Raw genomic sequence first — 25,266 nt, 5'->3', positions numbered from 1 at the left:
TTTTTGGACCTCTGGTTTTATAGGAAGGAACTCCTTCTAGCAATGCAATCAGACCCTTTTTTTCTGCAAGTTACTTTCTTAGATAATTGCCTTGGGCAATGAATGGTTAAATGATTTGTACAGAATCACATAGCCAGTTTATGCCAGAAGCAACCATTGAAACAAAATCTTCTTCTTTTCTATAGTTGGCTTTTAGTCCACTAAAGCACACTGCTTCCTCTGTGTGTGTATATGTATGTGTATGTAAGTGATAGTACAGGTAGACAGAGTATCAAAGGGAAATAGAGAGCACTGGATTCACTTATTTGCTATTTGTTAGTGGATAATTTATTAAATGAAATAAAGCATTTGACTATGATATCCTGGAAGAAGAAATAATGTTGGCCAATTAGAATATTGTCTTCCTTTTAAATCTATATATAACTACTAATAACTATAGCTAAATATATTTATTCTAAGAGCACACATTGAATTTTAAACTATTGAAATAATTCTAAGTGTTTTTGAGGTTAACTTTTATAAACAAGCACATGTTGAGATCACTTAATTTTTACCTAAAGATATTTACAGGTATAATGAACTCTTTTCTAAACTAGTAAAAATTAAATAGGTAAAAATGAATATAAAAACAGACTATTCATAAAGTACATATATATGGAGGCATATATATATATATATATATTTGTAGATAGATAGATAGATAGATAGTCTTTCAGACACAGAAACAAGATTTCTTACAATGACATGTTTTAACCACCAGCTTGATTGCCCTTTTCTCATCTATATACTCTTCTTCAAATAGATAGCTGATTCATGATTAATCAAGAGATAATTATATTGACAGTTTGTTTTTTAAATGGATACCAATTTTGTTTTTGTTTTTCAAATTAAGTTCTAATTTCTATTTGAACTGCAATATATGAACAGACTGATTTCTCAGATTTTATAAAACTATGCCTCAAAGGGTTAGTATTTTTGTGTCCCTATATTTTAAGCTACTTTTCCTATTATCTTTGTTGCATTTGTTTTCCTTTGGGAACCTCAAATAATAACATTGTGGAAACTGGGATGAACCTTATATTGTCATATATATACTGTTGTCAGTGGATATTTACTCTCTGGTGTGAGAAGTATTTACTCTCTGGCAACCACACATGTCCTATTTTGTTTTGTTTTGTTTTTACCCTAAAAGCAATATGTTTATGCAAGGTAAGCTGAGTGGAAATAAAATAAATATTTGAACTTTACCATGTTAACCTATTTCATGTCTAGGTTGACATTTCTCTTTTATAAGGACCTTCACTCAATTGAAAAGGGAACAAGCTTCTGTTCAAAGAAGTTTTAGATGACATATGATAGATCATGTGGTACGATAAGGATGTGATTGGGGTTTTGGCTTTAAAAGATCACTCTATTGTAAATAAGAATAATATGGAAATAGGTTTTGAACAATGACACATGTATAACCCAGTGGAATTGCTTGTCATTTCCAGAAGGGGGAAAAGAAGAGGGGTGGGGAAAATCATGAATCATGTGACCATAGAAAAATATTCTAAATAAATAAATAACATTTTTTAAAGAACTTTTAGATGGATGAAAGTGTGTGGGGTTGTGGGGGTAGATAAATTTTGGAAATGTTTGCTGTATTTTTCTCAGGGATTTAAGAGGGACCTAAAGAGTATGTGATGACATTAAGTCAAATTATCTTTGCTGAAGGAGGTTGGAATTAAAAAATTATCTGGTGAAAATTGGTAATAATAACAATTTTAAAATTGACATGTGTTAGAAGCAAGGACGAAGTTAACAATGGGACATGGTTAAAAACATTATTTTTTTGAATTCTCATGTAATAAGGATTCAAAAGAGACATTTCACTGTGACAGTTCATAGGCACAGCCTCCAGTGACAGTCACAGTGTTAGGGAGTTCTACTTGAGACTCCAAAAATATGGACACCAAGTCTACTGTTCCAGTGAAATACAAGGTATGTGCTATATTTGTCTTCTTTGCCTAAGGGACTTAGAAATTATGTACACTATAAATGCAAGTTTCCTTCTCTCTTAGGGGAGGTAAAAAAGGGGTTTGGGGAACATACTTTCTTGGATTTATTAGGCAAAAAGTTATTCAATATGTGAAAAAAATAAGAACAGAAATTTGAGAGAAAATATTATGAGTGTGTGTGGGGAGTTATAACTAATCCAGTGACTTATAAGTAGAAAATGTTAAAAATAAGGGAGAACCCCCCAAAAATGTCAAATATATGAGGCGACGTAGTAAATACAACTTATAATTGGATTAACCTTGGCTGAAAATATAGGCTTGTCTCACATTTCATGGTAAATTAAAGGAGACTGAAAGACATAATGACATTTAAGGAATCCTGTTTTCAACCTAAGGGGAAGAGTTGTGTAGCAGTGGATAGTAATTTTTTAGGCCAATGAAGTGACTATGTAGATGAATAAATGTTACTAAAGAAGTATGAGTTCTCCTTGAAAACTCTCTAATTATATTTCCTTCTACTAATTTATGTGTGACTGAATGTTGTCAGTAGGGATAAAATGCAAAATAACTTTTATTTTCTATATGTTTATATTACTGCATAGATAATTGCAGAATTTGGGGACGAAAGACATTCTTTCTTAGTTTTTTTCTCTCCATTTGGAAAATTCTTTGAAAGATAAGGAACATTTTAGAAATACATAGTATATTACACCAATAATGATAGAAATAGATATTTTCTGGAACTTAATTAAAATAAGGATAATAGATGGTTGAAAAGGATAGTATTCTATCCTTTTATACAAATTTCTATCCTTATTCAAAATTTTATCCAATCCAAATGTTCTATCCTTTTATATAAAAATGAATGTGCATATATATGTATATGTACATATATGTTTCATAAGACTCACTAACTTTATTAAAGAGGCTTCAAAATTGGGATGAAGAAAAGTGATTGCAGGAAGTAGTTTTCAGGAGGAAATAATAGGGAAGAGTAATCAAGGATTATGCTGTCATACTTATACATCAATTCAAGCACACTTAAGATGTTAAATTAAAGAGGCAATGCAATTTAATAAATATGACTATAACTTAGTAGGATAGCTTATATCTCTAAAATGGAAATGTTCTGTCAGATAGTGTTTTCCCAAATATGAATTACAAAACTGGAGTATTCACAAGGTAAAATAAAGTTTAGGATTTCAACTACATATATCCTCTATTATAATACACTCTGCCCACTAAAAGTAGAATATCTTGTAAATGGTTAACCATTTCACATTTTGAAAGTTATAGAACAATAATTAATCTGGACTTAATTTTGACCAATAAGTTAAAAACCAAAACTATCTCAAAAAGTAATATAAACTGTAATAGTTAAAGGAATTGTAGGGATTGAAGAAGTATAGGGGATAAGGCAGGTTTTGTAACAGGGAATGGAGGAGTTGAAGGGATAGAGGGAGTATGGATGCTGGTGAGGTAAAGAAGAGAGATACCCCTGCTGAGAGGCTATCTGAAAAAATGGAGTTTCCTAGAAATGGGCCAACTATAATAGCTTGATGGGAATGTCTTTACCATTGATTGATGTTGAAGATACCCCAGAGCATGTAAGCACAGACCCGCTTGAGGGACAAGCTTCCCCCCAGACCAAGGTTGCCCAGCAGTGGTCCAATAAGGACCGTTTATGGTTTGAATTGCTGTCCTTAGTTTCAGCTTCCTCTTTGTCCCTCTGAAATGATAATCCTTTAATCTGACTGTGAGTTATTTAAATAAAGATGAATTTAATAGCAAGTATGGATCAGGAAGATATCAGAGAAGAGGGAATCAGGATTTCTATAGATTGGGTTTGAGTATCTCTCAGTTTATGAACTGAGGCCAGGCCTTGCAGGCTGGTCAAGGGTTTCTTTTATTCCTGTCTATCCTAATCTGTGCTAGTTTTTTTTTTTTTTTTAACGTTCAAAGTCTTTAGCAGTAGACAGCAAGAGGAAGAAAAGGTTCATACATTCAGAACTGGTTGGGCCTGTCTCTTCAGTCTGACACCCCTAAAGCCTGGCCTTACAGTTCAAACTGCTCCCTTTAAACCCTTTTGTTTAATGACATGATCACAGGAATCTCAGTAGAGCACACAGTTGGGAAAAATCCAGGAATAGAGGTACTTCTTTCCAGAAACAGGGAGAGAATGTTCCTTTCAGTTCCAGGGCCAGGAAAGAGAGAATACTTTGAGAGCAACTGTCACTCTCCCTCTACCCCTGTAATAATGGAGATTTTGAACCCTAGACTTCAATTCCCAGAAGTCCTTGGTATTTCCCAGAATTCCCTATAATCTCACCTGAGTCTCCACCTGGGTGAGATCACAATTAGTATTTAACTGGCAGTAATGCCTCCCTCTCTCTCTTCCATTCCATTTCAATGATGTAGTAAGTAAGCTAAGTGTGGGGATTCTGAATTGGCTAATCAGCCATGGCACATGGTTATTATTGTGTATTCTTTTTATTCCTTCATTTATAATAATCCTTAATAAACCTCATGAAATTTAATATTTTATTACTAGATACTAATTTAATTTTTACACTCCCCACCCCCACCGACTGTCATTGATATTCATTAATTTCACTCTAACCTTCCAACTGCTGTTTGCTCTAACTCAGTAGCAGAAAGATCAGATCTTGATTCAGTTTTCCTTTTCACAATCGTCCCTTTTTTTTTGTTTTGACCTTTCCAAGGTCACTTATAATTATTATACTTATCAAGCTACTAAATCTACTTTCTAACTACTCATCCAAAATAATAAACTTCCCCTAATTAATCTATCACTATTCTATGCTAACTTTATCTACTCTAAGGAATTCTATACAGGAAAGTTTGGGTAAAGGTAGTTTTAGGGTTTTACAATAAATTCAGTACAATAAATGTTTGAACAAAACCATTACAAAGACATTTTAATCTTAATACTAATATTACTTATTCTTGCTAAGTTTAACTAATACAAAATTTTTCCTAATTTATATCTCTATAATTATTTGCAAACTATTTTATCTACATATATTTCCACTAAACACAATTTCAGCATAAGCTTTACAATAAACAATCAAAAGTTTACTATCTGCAAATGCAGCTTAAGTCTATTCCTACATATAACCAACTATCTATGCTATGCTTAACCCTAATCTATTCCCTACTTATTATAACTATTCTCTAAGTCCCTAGTCTAATCTATATTCTAATCTTACATACAACATATATACATGTTATGTTATATATTTACAGACACTATCACTATGTTACTAACCTAATTATAGTACATACATTATTTAGACAGATTATTTACATATAATACAATAATATACATTGTTCCCAAAACCTGATGTCAGTCAAATAGAAATATCTATTGATCTTTCTATTTTTCTAAGACCTTATGGATCTAACTATATACATATTTACATTTGCATAAATGCAATTTCAGACACTCATTTATTTACCCAATATAAGTCTCCCAATATAAGTCAGTTTGTGATTTTTTGTTTTGTGTTGAATGAATGCTTATCAAGTTTTTTTCAGATTTATAGTTCTGATGTTGACTGATGGATTTCTTCTTTCTTCCAAATTATGTAGTGTTACATGCTATTTCCCTAATGTTTGGAATTAATTTTGTTTTGTTTTCTCCTCACTCAGACTTACATATAAGTCCTGTTTTCTATCTATCCTCTTCTTATATAAACAAATTTACAAAGTTCAAAGTCTTAGCTGTCCATTTCAGTTTTTGCTCTTTGTTTATTAAAGCTTTTCCTCTGGCATGCTTTAAAACCTTTTCCTCTGGTCTAGAAAATTGTCTTCTCCTTGTCACTGTGGTATACTTGACTGCCAGGACCTTGTCTCAAACATTATATGTCACTATTGTTTCTGTGTGGTGTACTTTTTGATGTTAATCAGTTTTTGTTTTCATTTCTGAGCACTATCTTTTGGGTAACACTCTTATTCTTCTATGTCTATTACAGTGATGTTGGATTTTTCTGGTTTTATGTGAGAACAGTGGAACCATGAGTCTTTCCCTGCAATTTTTATAGCTGTTGGAGTAATAAGTAATACTTAGTGTGGTCCAGTCCATTTTATGTCTATAGCCAATTTTCCATTGAAATTTTTTAAGTATACTTTGTCTCCTGGTTTGATGTTATGCAAATTGTAATCCAGAGGTACTGTTTGTTGTATCAAGCACATTTTGTGCAATTCTGCTATTCTTGTTTGTAAAGCTCATATATATTTTATAAATTGACAATCTCCCCCTATCATTGTAATGTAAGCTGGTTTACAAGTCTTTCCTTGCCAAATTGTGTGTCTGTAATAATGGTTGGAATTCTTTAAAATAAGGATTTAAGGTTGAATTTTCTATTATGTCATTGGTATGTTCTTTTTGTAATATCATCCCTTATTTCAGTGTCATTGTCTCTAGGAGGTCAGCTACTTTGAATGTTCTCTGTTATTGCATTTTCCTCCCTATTGGACCAATCTGTTGTTTGCTCTTGCTTCAGGTAAATCAGTTGCAGTTTGTTTAAAATCTTTAGAACCTTCTTCTATTTATGACTCATATGGTTCTGTTTTTTGTTTTGCTATTTTTTTCTATACTTTCTGTTTCTAAAGTATATTCTTTCCTTTCTACTAAGTTACTTTTGTCTTGTGCTGAGACATGTTGCAGTTCTCTGTTGCTTGGATCTAATCTTTTGTGTTCTTTGCTTTTAAAGTTATAATATCTTAATAAGTTAAAGGTTTGTGTATTACAGACTGTTGCCAGATCTGTTCCTCCCCCTTTCTTTATATCTTGTTCTACTGTTCCAAAAATTTTTCTCTCTAATCTCTATTACATCATTATCTAATTATCTAATTGGATTTCTTCTTCTATCTTCTCTTTAGTTTTATTTTGTGCTTTTGGACCCCCAAATTCTATTTGCATGCAGTCTCTTTCCTTTTCCTTTTCATTTCCCCATTTCCTTTCCAATTTTTCCTTTTTGAAGTTACCCCATGCACCTAGCTTCATAACTGATAATTTGCATCTTTCCCTTTCTTATAATGACAAGGAAGTGGAAAAATGGAAACATGAATTTAAAGCAAAGCAGTTGAATGGGATATAGGTATCATCAGATGGCAAACCCTTGTTCCCTAGAGCTTTCTATAACCAGATTTTTAACTCCATTCATTAACATGGCCATTTTGGCACCCAAGGAATTGTAGACACTGTTAAGAGAGTGTGGATAGCATCTGAAATAACTATAATTACCTCCAAAGTATATACAGTTTGTCCTATGTGCCAAGCCTTAAATCAACATGGCTTTCAAGGAAAAGCCTTTGGTGGATGTCCTCTTGCTTAAACACCATTTGAGCACCTACAAATTGACTTTTTCTATGCCAAAACATGGACAGTATACATTTTTCCTGATCATAGTCAATCAAATGACCAGATGGCCTGAAGCATTTCTTACTGCTCATGCCACAGCAGCTTTTGTTGCTAAAATCCTCTTGAAGAAAAGTATTCCTAATTTTGGCCTGCCAGCACATATTAATTTGGATAAAGTAACTCATTTGACTGATTCAATGTTATCTCAAATTTATTCATGTTTGGGCATAATGTCTAAATTTCATATACCATATTATTCCCTGAACTCCAGCCAAGTTGAACAAATGGATGAAGAACTAAAGACCATGACTGGCAAAATGTACACAGAGACTCATTTAAAGTGGCCTGAAATTCTACCTGTAGCCCTATTTTATCTCAGAAGTAGACCCAAAGGTGGTTTATGCATCTCACCATTTGATGCTATTTGGACATCCACCTATTCAGGTACAACCATTTACCAATGTCTATACCTTGCTATTAGGAGGGGATACAGATAATTACAAACTAAATTGTGAGAACTCCATGTCTCTGGAGATGCTGTTCAAGCAGGCCCCATAAATTTCTCATTCATGATTTATAGCCAGGTGTGAAGATTGGATTTGGCTCACCACTGATTGTAACAATGAAGGTACTTAGGTCTTCCCTGATTGTGAAGATTTAAATTGTAACTCATGTCTATTTTTAGATTTTAATCCCCATTAAGTGTAAACAACCCATTTAAAAGTTAAGTATAGAGAACTGTCTATTTTTAGATTCAATCACAAAAAGTGAAAACATGGTATTTAAAAGTTAACTATAAAGATCTGCCCTTTAGTTCTAATCACCAAAGGTGCAAATATCCTACTTAATCAGGAAATGGGAGGTCTTTGACCTACATGAGCAATAGTGAGTAACAAATCAGAATTGACTAACTGCCTTCTGGGCAGTCCTAGACCAGAGTCAGCAGTGATCGTTAGACTTGGAATTAGGGGAAAGTGACACAAGAGAAAATGTCTTTAAAAGTGGAATTCAACTTGGAACTGGAACTGGGAGTGGAACTTCCTGTGAGAGAGGAGTACTTCATTTTTTGGAAGTGGAGACTGGAGGAATTTTTCATGCCTTTGAGTTGAGGCTGGTGAAGAGGGGGCAGAATAATCTGCTGACTAGAATGAGATGTGGTGAGTGAAAAGCTGACTCTTAACTGCTGGAATTTTATGAAAGAAAAAAAAAACCTATCCTCTGGAGAGACCTACTCTTGAGAGACACTTCCCAGTTCCTTGGCTTTGCTGAGGCCAATTAAAACTTATTCTCCTTGCCTGTAGGGGATGGAAGTAAATTATTTAGTGCTCAAGCTAGATATCTTATCTTATTCTCTCTCTGATTTCTTGTTTCACTCTTTCTAAATTTTGTAAATAAATTGTAAATAAAATTTCTTTGGAATTAATTAAATTTCTGGTGACCACACTCTTAAATAATCAAGTCCAACCCTTTTAAAAATTAACTCCATTTCCTCCTTACACAAGTGATAGTGTGTACATAAAGAATTTCAAATGTACTGGGTTGACTGGAACCTGCTTATTATGGACCATTCCAGATCCTACTAACTACACCAAAAGCCATAAAAATTAGAGAGAGGGACTCATAGATTCATTGTAGCTATGTAAAACGAGTACCATCTATGGATAATGAATAATTGCTTGCACTGATTAAATTTAACTATTGATTGTGATTGGACTTCTTTATTGCTGTACTTGTACTATTTTGTTGCACTCTATCTAGCAGATCCTTGTATTTGCACAAGTTGTCTTGTAGGGAAACACATATACTACCTCATAGACGAAATCGGTATTAGTGACCTATATTGACCTGATGTGCCTTTTGTAATATTTTGTGCCTTTTCTAATTTTTTGCATTTTCTTGAATGTATTATTGCTTTATCTACCTCATTTGCACTGACATTGTTTTAACTACCTTATTTGCACTCACACTGAGGATCATGGTAAGTCAAAGAGGATGTGAATCCCATTTTTTGAGAATTAGTCTCTATACTTTACCTCTGTAATTATGACATATACACATTTTAACATTTTGTTTTTGTAAAAATAGACTCAAACTCTGGACTTCAATACCCACAAGCCTTTGCTTCACGTCCCCAAAATGCTTTGTAATCTCATGGGAATTCTGAGGTGGGCTGAGATCGAAAAGGGATTTAACCTGATTGCAAAGGCTTTTGTGCTCTCTCCTTTTGGACTTTCATTTTGGAGTAGACGCGTCTCTTCCGTGATATGAGATTATCTTGTCTAGGCCTCTCTGGCCTAGGCATGTGTTTCTTATCCTGTATTTTCTTTAATCCATAATCTTTAATAAACCTCATAAAAATATAATACTCCTTGCAGAGAGAAACTAATTTCTACCTGCCTCAGTCTCCCCTAAATTTTAATCTTTACATTTTCTTCCTACATGTGTCATACAGTTGTTAAGGGTAAATTTTAGGGTTGAGACTGAATATATTTTTAGTTGTCGCCAGGGATTTAAATTCTAAATCCCAATGAAATACTCAAGTCAGAATAAAATTTCATGGTGGTTTATTTATAATAGAAGGAAGAAATTAAGAATGAGGGAGAAAGAGAGAAAAGGTAAAAGATCTACTCTGGCTCAGAGGCCTCAGCCAAGGACCTTCTCAGAAGATTAAATCTAGCTCGGCTTCCAGCCACGAGGCTTCCTCCAAGATGCGGGGCCTCCTTTGGAGGCTGGTGCCTTCAGCAAGCCAGGAAAAGAGGATTCAGCCTTAACACTCACTCAAGAAGCACCACAAAAGGCCGCCAAAACACGCTCACAGGAAGTGACACAAAATATAAAGGAAGTTCTTTACATTACTTCCTGCAACTCACATGTACCAATGGTGGCTTAAACTTGGCTTAGGACAGCACAGGGAATCAGTCAGTTGTTTCTGATTTGTCACTTGCTAACACATGTGGGTCACAGACCATCCTCCCCCACACTTAATCCTTAAGTGGGAGTGTATACATTCTTGGTTGCTAAAATTCTAAAGACTAAGCAGGGTGGATTAAATCTAAAGTTCACACAGTATTTGATTTTTTTTTTCCTTCTTTTCTCATTTTTTGCTTTTGAAATACATGTCACTAGTATTGAAAAGTTTTTTTTAACTATATTTACTTTTTTCAATAGAATAAGCTAAAATGTATGTTTACCTAACATATAAAATCATACACAGAAAGGTTTTGGACTATGAGACTTTTGCTCAATGACTATGTCAAATCCAAAGAGAAATGGACCACAAAGGAGCACAGAACTTAACCTGCAAATTGCCAATGAGCCCAAAAACGTAAAAGAAACTAAACCATTCCGATAGGGATTGATGACATTCTACAGAAAAAAAACAAAATAACTTGATCATGTGTGAGACTCAAGATTGTGACAATTTAACATGTGTTAAATGCAGGATTTCTGTGTACCATACTCTATATTAAGCATATAACATCAATTGCTCTGGCTACATTGTCATGAAAGAGCAAAAAATAAAAAATGGGGTGTGTGGGTTGAATTGGGGACTACTATTTCCCATTTGTCTCAATATCTAGTCTCTTTTTCTATTTTCTCTCATGATGTGACAACTTACTGTAGTCCAGACTGCTAAATTGGGTTGGTGACAACTGTACACTCTTGGGACATGGATCGATACAAGAACCTGTTTTGAGTTGTGATATTTTTTCTTTTTTCTTTTTTTCCTTCTTCCCAGAAAATTTTCAAGTCTTCTTTTTATATTTTTATCTGACTCAGAAGTTATTTTTTAAAATTTTTTTGACTTCTTTGAATTTTTTTTGATACTTGATTCATATGCCTTATGACTTGATCATGTATTCCTGTGTAATTCCTACGTGTATCCCTGTATCCTCCTGGGGGGGTATATTATTATTTTTCTCAGTGGGGACTATTTATTGTTGTGAACTTTGACTTGAATTTGAGCCTAATTTAGAACAAGAGGCCACTTCCCAGAATCTAGAAGATGTGATGAAGATGCACTAGAAGAGCCAGAGTGAACTTTGAGATATGGTGAATTGGACTTTTGGAGGGTTGAAATGCTTTTATTTTGAATATACACTCATACCAAAGGGGACTACCCTCTAATTGGCTTTTTGTCAATGCACCTATTATTTTCTTTCTTTTCTCTTTTATTTTCCTCTAATCCCCAAATTATTGTAATTTCCTTTGAAAACTATAATATCTGTATACTAGTTCAAGTTATAAGTTATCTTTTTATAATACATTGGGAAGAGTGGTCTCCAAAAGGATCACAGGTGAGAATGCATTACTTTAGAATCTTGAACCCTAGAGACTATATTTCCCACAGTCCTCTTTCCCTTTTCCCGTTTGTGTGTCTCCTTATATGTATTGAGGTTTTGAGTTTCCATTTCCGCACATGTGGTCTCTCTGTTTTGTATGAGCCTGGGGGATTGAGCAGTTTTTTGTCTTTCTCTGATTTTTTTTTGAGCTATCTGGTTGTTTTTAATTTCTCTCTGCTCTAAGTGGATTTTAATAAATAGTATTAAAATAATACTTGGAGTATTGAATATTAATTTTAATCTTTACAGATCTAACTGCTCTTTCTTAATGAGGATCATATTAGCAGCAACAATCCAAAACTATTAAAGGTATAGCTTGACAAATACGAATTCTCATTCATCACCTGGCATGTGAATGTAAAATTAAAGCATTTGCTATTTTCATATGTGCCATTTAACTTTCTGTTTTCTGGGTCAATAGAATGAAACAGAGATATTTAGAATCTTTGAAATCAGAAAATGAACAAAAATATCATTTTTGCTTTTGGAAATTCTTTTAATATGGATTTTTTAAATATTTTGGAAATTCTTGACACTCCACAGAAAGTAATGAATGTTTACACTAAGGAATTAATTAAGAAATGCCTATCCTATTATCTTACTTCCTTTCAATGACATTTTACAAACTCCAAACTTTAAACTACTATCTATTATAGCAGAAAATTTTAGAACTAAGCTACCAGACGACACAGAATAAAGTCATTTTAAGAATAGCTAGGATGCCAGGAAGGCCATATTCAAATTCTCAATAGAAGAAGTCTAATTCAATTCTACAGCGATCCATAAATATTCATTATATTTAAGGTATTGTGCTGGATCTTGGAGCTACAATGACCAGAGAGAAATCATTCCTCCCTGGCCTTAAGAAGCTTACATTCTACTAGAGAAATACATATATAAATAAATCCAAGATGATTTGTAGAGGGAGAGATGACTAACAACTTTAAAACATTAGGAGATGCTTTATAGAGGAGCTTACAACACAACTGTGAGCTTTGGGAGATGTGTTTCACCAAAGACAAAAATAAAAAGGAAATTGGTCAACTTGAGTGAATGCATAGAAGCAAAATATATATCAAATTTAGGTGAATAGGAAATAGTATCCTTTGGCTCAGACCAGCATGAATAAGAGAAATGGAAATGAAAGGAAAATTCAGCTTCAATTGTGGAGAGGATTAAAAGGCAACCTGAGTCATTAGAATTTTTGACATAAAGTCTATAAGGATATGCCAAATACTTTTAAGTACAGTTATTGTGATGTGTTCCTCAAAAAGACTATTTTGGCAACTCTATGAAAGGAAAAGACAAAAGACTGGATTAAATAAAAACAAAAGATGTGGTTATTAAAATATCCCCTTGTCCACCTATATTTTTATAGCATTGAATCTCAGTTTCCTAATCTAGAAATGGTCATTTTTGTCTGTAGCATTTACCACATAGAGTTTGTTTCCCCCTTTGAAACTCAAATGAGATAATGTGAACTTAAAAGGGCTATATAAACTTCAATTGTTTATTATCATCATCCTCATCCCTGCAACTTCACAGCTCAAAAATTTTATACATGTCCTCTTCTTCTTGGCTTCAATCACTGAGGAAGAGGTAGCATCTTTGTTATCAAAGCTAATTCTTCCACTTCTACCTTGATCCCATTCCTTCCTGTCTTCATAACGTTGTTCTAGTGAGCATTTTCTCTGCATATGTATCTGTCTATCTGTCTGTCTATGGATATGTCTATATCTTCACTCCTAGCTTTCCTTTTCCTTTTCCTAATAAATATGATCTCCACAAATGTTCAAAAAATACTATTTTCCTTCTCTCTTTTAACATCAAACTCCAGGGGAGGGAGAGCTAGTTTCATTTGTCTCTACTTTCTCATTGAACTACATATATCTCAAAGCCAATCAGGCTTTCTACCCTGCTGATATTTCATTAGCTCTGTCTTTTGTTTCCAGAATGCTTACATTATTCATAGATTTGAAAGGTAATTTCTCCCCTGTTTATTTAATTTGTTTATTATGATGTCATGCTTTATGTGGAATCCATGTACTCATTGAGAGCATAATTTGAGATATGGTAAGAAATATAGTTCTACATAGATTCTGGTAGACTGGTTTCCAGTTTCCTCAGGATGTTTATTTAGTTTGCTGTTGTGCTAATGGTGAGTACTTACGCAAATAGTTGGGATATATTGTTTTATAGTTTTAGGCTTCTTTGCTCATTTGTTTCTTTATTGTATATTTATGATCTGAGGGTATGGAGTATTCAAGAAGAATGAGTAGCTCTGATGTGAGTGTTTGCCGAGTCATTTGAAGAGCTACTCATACACTTTGGGTGCCCAACTTTCATCACCTGTGGCTCTAAGAAGCTATTCCCAGTGGCCACATACAGTGTAGCTCTTAGCAGATGAACTAAGCCAGACAGAGGGTAACTGACAGGTAGTCCTTAAACTCCTTAGTGAGTAAAGGGGATTTCTACCTCAAACATGAGAAAACTTTGCTTGGCAGAAATGGTGGTTAAGAACAATTTGTTCTAAGGACCACAAAGGTGGCCTAAGCAATCACTGTGGAGTGCTTAAGACTGATAAGACATTGAAGATACCAAGGTCATCTGCTGCATCCTAGGTTATTGCCAGTCAGCCTGACTTCTGCCTTGCCACTGGACTTCAAGGTCTCTGGAAGAGAGAGTGAGGCTAATGACTATACCCAACTCTGCCTTATATTATCCAATTCATAAATCCAATTCACATAAAAGTTAAGACATAACCACATACTGTCATTGGTCCTCTTCAAAACAAAGGATGAACAAAAGCATAGTTTGTTACACTGATTGACCTATTTCTTAATCAATACAAAATTAGTTTGATGATCACTAATTTATAGTATAATGTAATATATGCTACTATTAGATTTAGGGTAGTACAGTGGACAAATTGCAGGGCCTGAACTCAGGAAGACTGATCTTTTTCTGTATACTAAGGCAAAACCAGGAACTATATGACCACAATTGCAACATACCTTTCAAACAAAATCAAATCTAAAAAAAATGGAAAAAAAAAAACCAATGGCTTTTGGGTATGCAGATCCAAAGTAATAAATATAATGATTCTACCTAAATTAATTTACATATTCAGTGCCATACAAACCAAACTATTCAAAAATTATTTCATAGAGGTAGAAAAAATAATAAAATTCAACTAAAAGAACAAAATGCCAAGGATTTCAAATGAATTAATGAAAAAGAAATGAAGGAAGTTGACGTAGCTATACTAGATCTCAAATTGTATTATAAAGGGGCAACATCAAAATGATCTAGTACTAAGAAATATAGTAAATCAATGGAATAAATTAGGCACTCAACATAAAGTTGTAAATGATCAGAGTAGTTGAGCATTTGACAACCCCCAAGATTTAAGCTTTTCAAAGAACACATTATTCAATTAAAAACTGCTTGGAAAACTGGAAAATAATATGGCAAAAACTAGGCAGAGACCAACACGAACAAACAGACAAAACCAACGCATCTGATTTCAATATTTCTAAATTGTTTTTGCAAGATCTTAATCTGGATTTGAGTCTGTAAAACACAACTAAGGGTTTGCCCCCATTTTAAGCTGTAGTGGACCCAAGTATTGTCAGCTATCTGAAGGTTCTGCAGGTTCAGAGGAATAAACCACAGTTGTCCTTTCCTCTGAGATTCCTGTCCTGGTTATTTTGTTTCAAGCCTCAGATTGGATTGGGGCTTATTTCTGAGTTGATGTTCTGCTACAAGAGCCAGAGTCAAGTAGCTACTCCTTCCTCTTGTTCTTGGTCTTCTACATAGTCCCAGTCTATTATAAATCCTTGTCCTGAACTACCGTCATTCAGTATTAACACCCTTTTTGGTCAGTGCTAAATCTGGGCATCAGCTCTGGCATAAAATTGTTATCTGTCTGCTCTCTGCACAGCGTTAGCACCCCCCCCTCCCCACATACACTTTTGCTGGCCTTTCAACCTCTTATTGCTCTAGTGCACAAAGAGATAGTTCCTTGATGAATTCTTGCACCAAATGACTCATGATGGAACTATCCTGTCTAAATCTAGTCCCCAGTGTCTACAAATTCTTAGCTACCTGTGTGAATCTAAGCTGAAAAAACAATCTCACTGTGATTTTTCTTGAATTTCTTGATTAGGATTCACTGTAATGCATTTTTCTGGTTCTTGGTGGAGTGACTGTCAGGGGAATTTGAGCTATATTGTTTTTTTCCTACATTGCCATCTTGACTGGTCTCTTCAGAGTTACTATACTCTTAATATCTGTAAAACAAAACCAATCACCTTTCCTCTTAAAACTGCATCACTTCCCAACTGTCATATTTCTTCATCTAAGGATATTCCTGTATTGCTGGTTGCCCAGGTTCTTTCACTTTGGGGTTATTTTCTCTTTCACCTTGCCTCCTCTCCCCCATTATTCAAGTTCTGAACTCTTCAAGATTCTAGCATTACAACTCTCATGTATTTCTTCTTTCTTCCATTGACACAGCTACCACTCAAGACACAATTTTCCTGAGGTGAGTCTATTTATTTTTCTTGTTTCTTGTCATGGCCTTCTCAGATCTATTTTCCACAAAGCTTCCAACATAATCTTCTTAAGACAAAACTCTGATCATTACAACTCTATTATTCAAAAGCATTCACTTTCTAGGCTAACCTATAAATTTCATTGACTGTGTTTAAGGCCATACATAATCTAATTACAAGTAATTTTTTTTTCAGTTTTATCCTACATACTCTGTTTCATGCACTTTGTGGTAAAGGCATATTTGACTATTGAATTAATTGTCAAACCCAATATTTATGTCCTGTCTCCTTGCATTACCCAATTTTCTTCTGTGCCTGGAATCATTCTCTTCTCATGCCTACTTTTGAAGTTTTAACAGCTTTCAAGAATCAGCTTAGGCATTACCTCTTCTGGGAAATTTCGTTCTTTGTTTTCCTGCAATCCCTGTTTGGAAATAGGCTCTTCCTATTCAAATCACTTTGGAATAACGATTTCATAAACTGAGGACTGAAATGCAGAGGTCATCTAATCTATCATCCCATATTAACAAATGAGAAAACTGGAGCCCTGAAACTTTCAAAGATTTCCACAAGTTTCCAGAGGGAGTAAAGCAGTTAAAATTTCTTTCCTGGTGTTATAATGGCTCTCTGAATAAAGTCTTGCCTGCCACCCCCACCCTAGCAGTAGAATATAAACTATCCAAGGGAAGAATTTAGTTAAATTCCTATCTTAAAATGGCCTTGGGGATTAGGAAGTAGGGGCCTCTTTCTATGACAAGAATGCTCACCAATCAATCAACAAGTATTTATTAAATTATTATATGTGCCAGGCATTTTGTTGTTTATGCCCCCATGATTATGCATATAACTTGTCCCTGGATTTGGGGGTAGATTTGAGGAGATAGTTGTAAGGGGCATTTATAAGGAAAGGATATTAATGATCACTAAGGAGATCCAAAGAAGCTAGGGTGGGTGGGAAGGGATTAGAGCAGAGATTCTTAACTTTATGTGTGAAATGGATACCTCTGGCAATCAAACAAAACCCATGGAGTCTTTCTAAAAATAGTTTTTAAATAATTGAAGAAAATGGTAAATTTTTAGTTAGATGTTAGTGAAAATAAAGATGTGACTTATAGTCCATACAAAATCAATCCATGGAGCTCAAGTTAAGAATTCAAGGACTAGAGATAATTCCATTTTACCATGACTAACTCAACAGGCTTAAGTGTCTTCAAGTTTGGTGAGGTGTAATATCTTCAGGGAAAAGATTTGTCTTTAAGGATTTCTGTAGCAATAGAGGAAAGAAAGTAAAAAGAACTTCATCCCAGATCTTAAATATGTCCAAATCGAATGGATAAAAGGTCAAATGGCTAGTTGACTGGGATAGACCATAGTTTCTACTCTTAGGAAATATCTATAGGTCTAGAGATTCTAGACCAAATTTTATGAGGTATGGTTTCATTCAAATCCCCCCACAAAGGACAATTTGTCTCCCTAATTTTTGCCTGAATTCTAGTGGGGTCAAGCTGATACTTAGAATAACAGAACACGAAAAATCAGAAAGGTCCTATGAGAAAGATTTTTTGTTTATCTATTTTAGTTTAGTTTTGTTTTTAGTAAAGGGAAAATAAACTTTTTCAGAAAATAAAATTATAGTGAAAACTAAGATAGTTCAAAAGGTCTTCAAGATAAAATAGTGCTAGATTACATTTGTTATAACAACTATTGGGGAAAATTCACAAGGGAGCTAGGTGGCACAATGGATAGAGTGCTGGGCCTGGAAACAGACTTTACTTCAAATCTTTCTTTAGATTTACCAGCTTTGGGACCCTGTGAAATTCACTTAACTTTCTCACCTCCATTTCCCCCTAAACAGTTAATTCATGAGTCAAATGAGATCACATATGAATTATTTTAAGAACTCTAAGGAACCTTGCAGATAATTGATTCATTTTAATTTAAAAAAATACTGTGGGGAATTGAAAAGACAGAGGGGAATGGTGGCAGAAAGCTAATCAGTTCTACAAATAAATATGTCCTCTATATTCTTCAGAAAACATATTAGCAGGGAAATTCAAGAACAGATTCATTTTTTGCAGTGTTTTCAAAGTAGTATCAAGCAAGAACGTTTTGTTTTCTGCCTTGTTTTTTCCAAAAGTGGACATAATACTAATAACTTCTAAAAGAAGCCATCACTAAATACTTTGCAAATATAAAGTATTTCACACCTGTTGTAAACCTCAAAATTTCTCAGACTTATGAATGTTAGGGGTTTCCCCCATTGGGGAATCTTCTATTTAAAAAAATTCCCTAGCAGATGGTGAGAACTCTACTTGAGTGTGGGGGCTCCTAGCTATGGGAGTGTCCCTGCTCCACCCTACCTAAGACTGCTCTAGGACAGAAAACTGTTTGCTTAACAATGAAAGTACTTTGATCCATGCTTATGGAAGGGACAGGAAGTTCTTTGAGTCATGACTGTTTTAGAATTGATAAAATGGGATACTAAGTACCCATATAGGTGGGGCAACTTGTAAACTACTTAAACCTAAAAGGGTGATAACTTATTCAGAGGTTTTTTTCTTAATGAAATTTGTCGACACAGCAGCATTTTTTCCTGACTTACTAAAGAGATTAAAACTACTCAGCAGTGAATTCAAAATGGGCAGTCCTTTAGAAACATCTTCAGTGATTGGTAGATGTAAGGACTTAGGGGAGGTGACAGAGGAGATTTTGCCCTTAAAAATAAGAGCTCAGAGAAGAGCAAGGGATCTCGATTTCTGACTCTCATTCTGAAGGAGAGCTCCTTGAGGAGCTCCTCTGAGGGGCTCTGTCCCTCTGGGGTAGGAGCTCTGGAGGCTCTTGAGAGAGGCCCTTTGAAACAATCTCTGGCTGGAAGACTCTTTGAGGAAGGACGCTGGACTGGTGTCACTAGTATCCTTGTTTAGTCAGACCTTGTGGTGAGTGTTAAAAAACTGACTGATTTCTCTCTTTTAAGTCTCAGGTCTAGGCCATATTGGCTTGAGGCCCTTCATACTTATTCCTTTCTTACTCTCTCTCTCTTTCTTTGATTACTCGTATTGTTAATTAAAATCTCTATAAAACCCAATTGACTTGGGTATTTGAATAATTGGGAATATTTCCCTGGAGACCACCTTATATTTGATTTTAAACCCAAGACACTGTAGTGAAACATATTTCTGCGGTCAAATTTACTCACCCTCTCTTATATCTATCACAATTTATATCTTCCACTATTTTAATCACTACAGTTTAAGACCTCAACCATTTTAAATCTCACACTGTATACTTTTTGATGGAACTTAGCAAAAAAAAAGTATTTCTTCTTTGATTAGTGTGTAGTGTTACAGAAAGTATTTTCAAATATAGACTGGAGAGTTGGGGGTACTAGAAAAAACAACAGCTATAATTTGCTAGACTTTTAAAATGGCAACAAAATAAATCTCATTGTCCTTAGATGTTTAGTAACCAACAAGATTTTTTATGAATAATTTGATTTGCTAAATCAAGCAAACTTTAATGAAGAACACTTGAAGATTCACAATAATGAAATAAAAACCTAGAAATTTAAACATATGAATAAAATATAAACAGTTATAGGGTCAGAAGAATAAATAAATTAAAATTATTAAATAGCAAATGTATACTAGTTGGAATTCATGTTCTTTTTTATGCATAGCATAAAATCATTTCTATGAGAATTCTCACTGTCCTGTTGCCTGTTTGCCTGAAGAAAAGAAAACAGAAAAAAAATATCAGAAAACATGGGATAGAAAAATTGTCAGAACACTCAGTATTGGTTAAGAAAAAGGTGACTAATTCAAAGGGATTAGAGATAAAAATAAAACAATCAGTAAATGATCTTTAAAATAATTAATTTTATGATTTAAGTAATTTAAAACTAAAAGATATAGTATAAAAAGCGAAAAGTAAATTTAAGTTTGAATTATGACCACCTATTACATGATAGTTCTGTAGTTTATGAGATATACAATATGCTCTTATGCTAAACTTAATTGGCTTCTAGGGAATGTTTATTAAAATTAAAATGCCCTAAATATAAATGTTTCTCTCATGAATTTTATTAGATGATTCTATTATTCAAGGAACTTTTTAAATTTTAAAAATAATATTTATAAAAATCAGACAAGTATAATGCTGTGGGGCTTATTCTTTCCCCCATAACATTTTCTTAATTATTTATTTAATTTATGGCAAAAAGGATTCCATCTTTTCATTTTTTTCTCTGCTACTAATAACATGTTCAGACAGCAACTTGAAGCAGTAAATGGTAGGGGGAAGCATATTGGAAGTCTTCAAATTTAAGATATGACTTTATGGAATTAGTAAATCAAATATTTTTAAATGTTTAGTAATAGTCTCTTGGAAGCTGAGAATGACTATTGTCTTTGAGCATTAACATCTATTGATGTATCCTCATGTGGCTTTGAAGTCCAAAGGCTGAGAAGCAGAATTTGTGGCACATGGGGCATGGGACGCCAGTTGTTACAGGAGGCGCAGTTGTGGCCTGGTGTCGGTGTTCATGCGCAGGGGAAAGACATTGACTTCGTTCATCTTCAAAGGTGGTGGCAGCATGGTTAATGTGGGTTCGCCAATTGCTTCTGTCAGAGGCAGCAAGTTCTAGTTGCTTTGGTGTAATGACAGCCCACTTCAAGTTTGACTTTAGCTGATCCTTGTAACTTTTCCTTGGTCGACCTTGTTTCCTGAGTCCAGCTGACAGTTCACTATAGAATACCTGTCTTGGTATTCACTGTGGGTCCATGCGGATGACATGTCCAGACCATCGTAGCTGGGTTTTGAGGACCATTACTTCGATGCTGGTGGAGTTGCCTCTGTTGAGGACTTCCTGGTTGGTGATTTGGTCCTGCCATCGGATCCTCATGATTGACCGGAGAGAGCATCGGTGGAATTGCTCCAGCTGTTTCATGTGCTTCTGGTACAGTGTCCATGTCTCACAACCTTACAGGAGCGAGCTGAGGACTACTGCGTTATACACTTTGAGCTTCATTGCAGTGCTTACACCGCTGTGTTGGAGGACTTTAGAGGACAGCCACCCGAGTGCCTGGCTGGCCTTTTGGATCCAGGAATTGATCTCATGGTCTAGGAACCCGTCGTTGGCGATGGTGCTGCCCAGGTACTTGAAAGTGTTGATGTTGGAAAGCTGTGTGCTGTCGATTGTAATGCACGGCTGGTTTGTTGGTCTCCCTGGTGCAGGTTGAAACAGTACCTCTGTTTTGCTGAGGCTGATGGTCAGGCCAAACAGTTTTGTTGTGGTAGAGAAACTGTCCACAATGGTTTGAAGATGATTTTCTTGGTGGGCCATGAGAGCACAGTCATCTGCGAAGAGAGCTTCCAGGATGAGTCTCTCTGTTGTCTTTGTTTTTGTGGTCAGGCAGGGAAGGTCAAATAGTGAGCCATCCAATCGGTATTTGATGTAGACACCCAGGTCCATCACAGCATGTCGTAATACTTGGGTGAAGGATAGGTTGAATAGTACTGGAGCAAGGACGCAGCCTTGTTTCATGCCATTGGAGATGTTGAAGCAATCAGAAGTCTCTCCACCAGATAGGACTTCCCCTGTCATGTCAACATGAAAGAGCTGGATCAGTTTGATGAATTTTGCTGGGCAACCGAGCTTTCGAAGCATCACCCACAATGCCTCCCTGTTCACTGTGTCAAAGGCCTTTGTCAGGTCTATGAAGACAATGTAGAGACTCAGGTTCTGCTCAAGGCATTTTTCCTGCATTTGCCTCACCGTGAATACCATGTTGATGGTGCTGTGATCTGGTTGGAAGCCGCATTGTGATTCAGGCAGGTTCTGCTCTGAAACAGATGATAGGAGTTTATGTAATGTTTATTTTTTATGTTAAATATCACTCTTTACTACTTTGATGGTTCTCTCATTTCATCATTACTGTTTCCCTACCAATGCAGAAAACATAAAAAAATTATCCTTTGCAACTTATTTTAACTTTTACTTTTTATTTAACTTTTTCAGTTATATCCTTGTTCATGGATCTATTAAATTGTTTTTCCTGTTGTTTTAATATCTCAGGAATATCAGTGAACTTATGCTACTTACATAATGACTTTCTTTTTCAATTCATAGTCCATCTTTTTCTTAGTCATTTTTATGTCCTTAATTACTTCACTTATAGCCATCATTGATAACATCCTAATAATTATATATCTTCAGATTGTGCTTTGTTTAATTATACCTTTAATTTTTTTTTGAATCAACGGGGAGGTACCATGAGTACTTAGCATAGAGTCAAGAAGATCTAAATATGAATATGACTTCAAACATTTACTGACTATATAACACAGGACAAATAAAACCTTAGAAAACTAATGAAGGGAATGCTAGAATACAAATCTTACTACGACTTCTTTTTTTAAATTTAATTTTGTTTTGTTTTGAGTTACGAATTAGTTAAGGTTGAGTTAAGGCAGAGGAAGTAGTTTGGAACTTTTGGTGGTAACAGAAGGTCTGGAATAACTTTTGTCGGACGTGAGAAAAGAAGTCAATTAGAGAGGAATAGACTGCTTTGCTACATTGATGAAGTTTAAGTTGGACAATGTGCATATTTAATATGAATCAGTAACCTCCTTAAACTCTTAAAGATAACCTGAAAATGAATTATGAAGAGTCATAAATACTATTTAGTAGAATTTATATTTTGTCCTAAAGGCAATGAAATTCTAATTCTTGAGAGGAGTGAAATATTTGGAGGTTTTTTTTTTTTTTTTGTAATATCAGAATGTTAGCTCAGTGGCAGTAGATTAGAAAGGGAAAGAATATAATAGGACACCACTTAAGAGTTGGTTGCAATATTCTAAGTGAGAGGTGATGAGAAAATGAAAAGTAAAGGGGAGCAAAAGAGTGTTGTTATCTTTGACAGAAAAAGGAGATCTCTGGATAAAGGGATTGACAAGTCATCTTCAAAAAGCTTATAGTTAAATCCATGTTATCTATTTAAATCACAAAAAGAATTATAGAGGTAAGAAAGAGAGACACATCTATTCATTGGGGGAAGGATGTGGAAAATTTCTTTCTTAAAAAAAAGTATTAGTAATCTATGGTTATCCTCCTTGATAGTGTTATAGAAATTAACTTATTTTTTAAAACCAGTGCCATCAGCTTTCTCATTCTTCTACTATATAGGATCAATTTCCCCAATTGGACATTCCTAGCAGATTACAAATTATTTCACAGAAGATTAAGTGTCTATGTCCTAATAATTGAAGCTTTGTCTTCCACAGAAAAAGTTATGGAGAGCAAAGATACAGCAGAAATATTGGTGACATATGAGGCAGAAACTAGAATCTTGAAATAAATATCTCAAAATAATAAATAGGGAAAGAGCAGGGCAAATAGAGTTTCGCTTGGTGTCAAACTTGATCTTCCATAAGTGATATATTAACTATAGAAAGAAGTGACTAGTCAGGGGCCTCCAGCCTGGGCTGCAGTGAGGGAAGCAGGCTGGGTCTGGGTTGAAGGCACTGTTACTTCTGCCGCCTCTACCACAAGCAGGCATAAGAAGATAATGGGGAAGCTGGGTGGCTCAGTGTATTGAGAGCCAGGCCTAGAGACGGGAGGTCCTATGTTCAAATCTGACCTCAGACACTTACTAGCTGTGTGACCCTGGACAAGTCACTTGACCCCCGTTGCCTAGCCCTTACCTCGTCTGTCTTGGAAAGAATACACATTATTGATTCCAAGACAGAAGGTGTAAGGGTTTAAGAAAAAAAAAAAAAAGAGTTGCTAGGTGGCTCAGCCTCGAGACTGGAGGTCCTAGGTTCAAACCTGGACTCATTAACTTTCTACCTGTGTGCCACAATCCAATTTTTGTCATTGCTGCAGGAGAACAAGGATGGAGTCCTTCATCTGAAACTTGTAGCAGACAACTTGGCTGGTTGACAAAAGTAAAGACCCTATGGCATTATGAATTTCTTGGAAGCAACTCTGCTGATTGAAAAGAAGTCTAAGAAGAACAGTATCCAGTGGAAGTGAGTGGAACTTGGCTGTAACACCAGGGAAAGAGCAGACAAGCTCATTGAATTGAAGGCCGAGATCAAGGAGTTTCAGCAGAGATAGTAAGAGTTAGAGTAACATAATTTGAATCCAGCAAAGCATCCAAAAGTTTATCAAAGATTTTCACAATAATTGTTTATCATGTCACTTAGGAAGATATCTGCAAATATTTCATGGGGGACAATCTCTTGGCCATTCAGACCCCATTAGGTACAATCCTGGAAGTGTCAGTATCTGAGGGTCTAAAATAGGCTGAAGAAGCAATAGATCCATTTGAGGAGTACAAGTGGCCCCACTGATGTGCTGTTGGTGAACAAGGATGCATAAAGCTCTCCCCTGATGTCCTTCAGTACCAAGCAGTCATTCCTTCCCCTCTATAGCTGAGACCAGTACCCTGACCTCTATCTCCAGCAGTCCCTGCCCCTCCATTCCCACCAGCAACCAGTACTAGAGTGTCATTGGGTAGCCAATAGCCAGCCCAGTTGAAGGGAACACTAATGGCCCTGGGGCAGACAATAAGGATGCTGTTGTCCTCAGTACCCTCAGCACTGCTGACCACCACATCTGACAACTACAGTCCTTGGCTTCTAGGAGAGCAGCTCCATCTTGTCCAATCTTTCTACCTTTTTTGAGCCAATCTAGCTGGATCTTACAGGCAGACTGGACTTCCCCAAGGAGCTGTGAGAAATGTTTATTCAATGACAAAGTGCATGAATTCAAGGCTGTTGGTGGAGTTGATGTCCTCAGAAGCTTTTGCCCCTCTTGCTTCACCTCTCTTCTCCCCCTGGAGACCATGACTATAGCCTGGATGGAATTGATGGCTTCTTTGACCTCTTTGACACTACAGTCCCCAACCTCTGACTCTGTGGCAGCCCCCAGAGCTGGGAGACGACAAGATTGTTGATTTGGGGTTATTTTGGTCCTTTCT

General features: G+C 35.3%; 1 pseudogene; it reads left to right on the top strand.

The window, feature by feature from the left end:
- LOC100617937 (transcription factor E2F4-like) overlaps window positions 1-24,722 on the top strand; it is a 35,754-nt pseudogene extending 11,032 nt beyond the window's left edge.
- The last annotated feature ends 544 nt before the right edge of the window (window positions 24,723-25,266 follow it).

This window comes from Monodelphis domestica, chromosome 3, assembly GCF_027887165.1.
Source record: "Monodelphis domestica isolate mMonDom1 chromosome 3, mMonDom1.pri, whole genome shotgun sequence".
Taxonomy (NCBI): domain Eukaryota; kingdom Metazoa; phylum Chordata; class Mammalia; order Didelphimorphia; family Didelphidae; genus Monodelphis; species Monodelphis domestica.
Note: the sequence above shows the minus strand (reverse complement) of the source record. Positions and strands in the feature narration are given on the sequence as shown.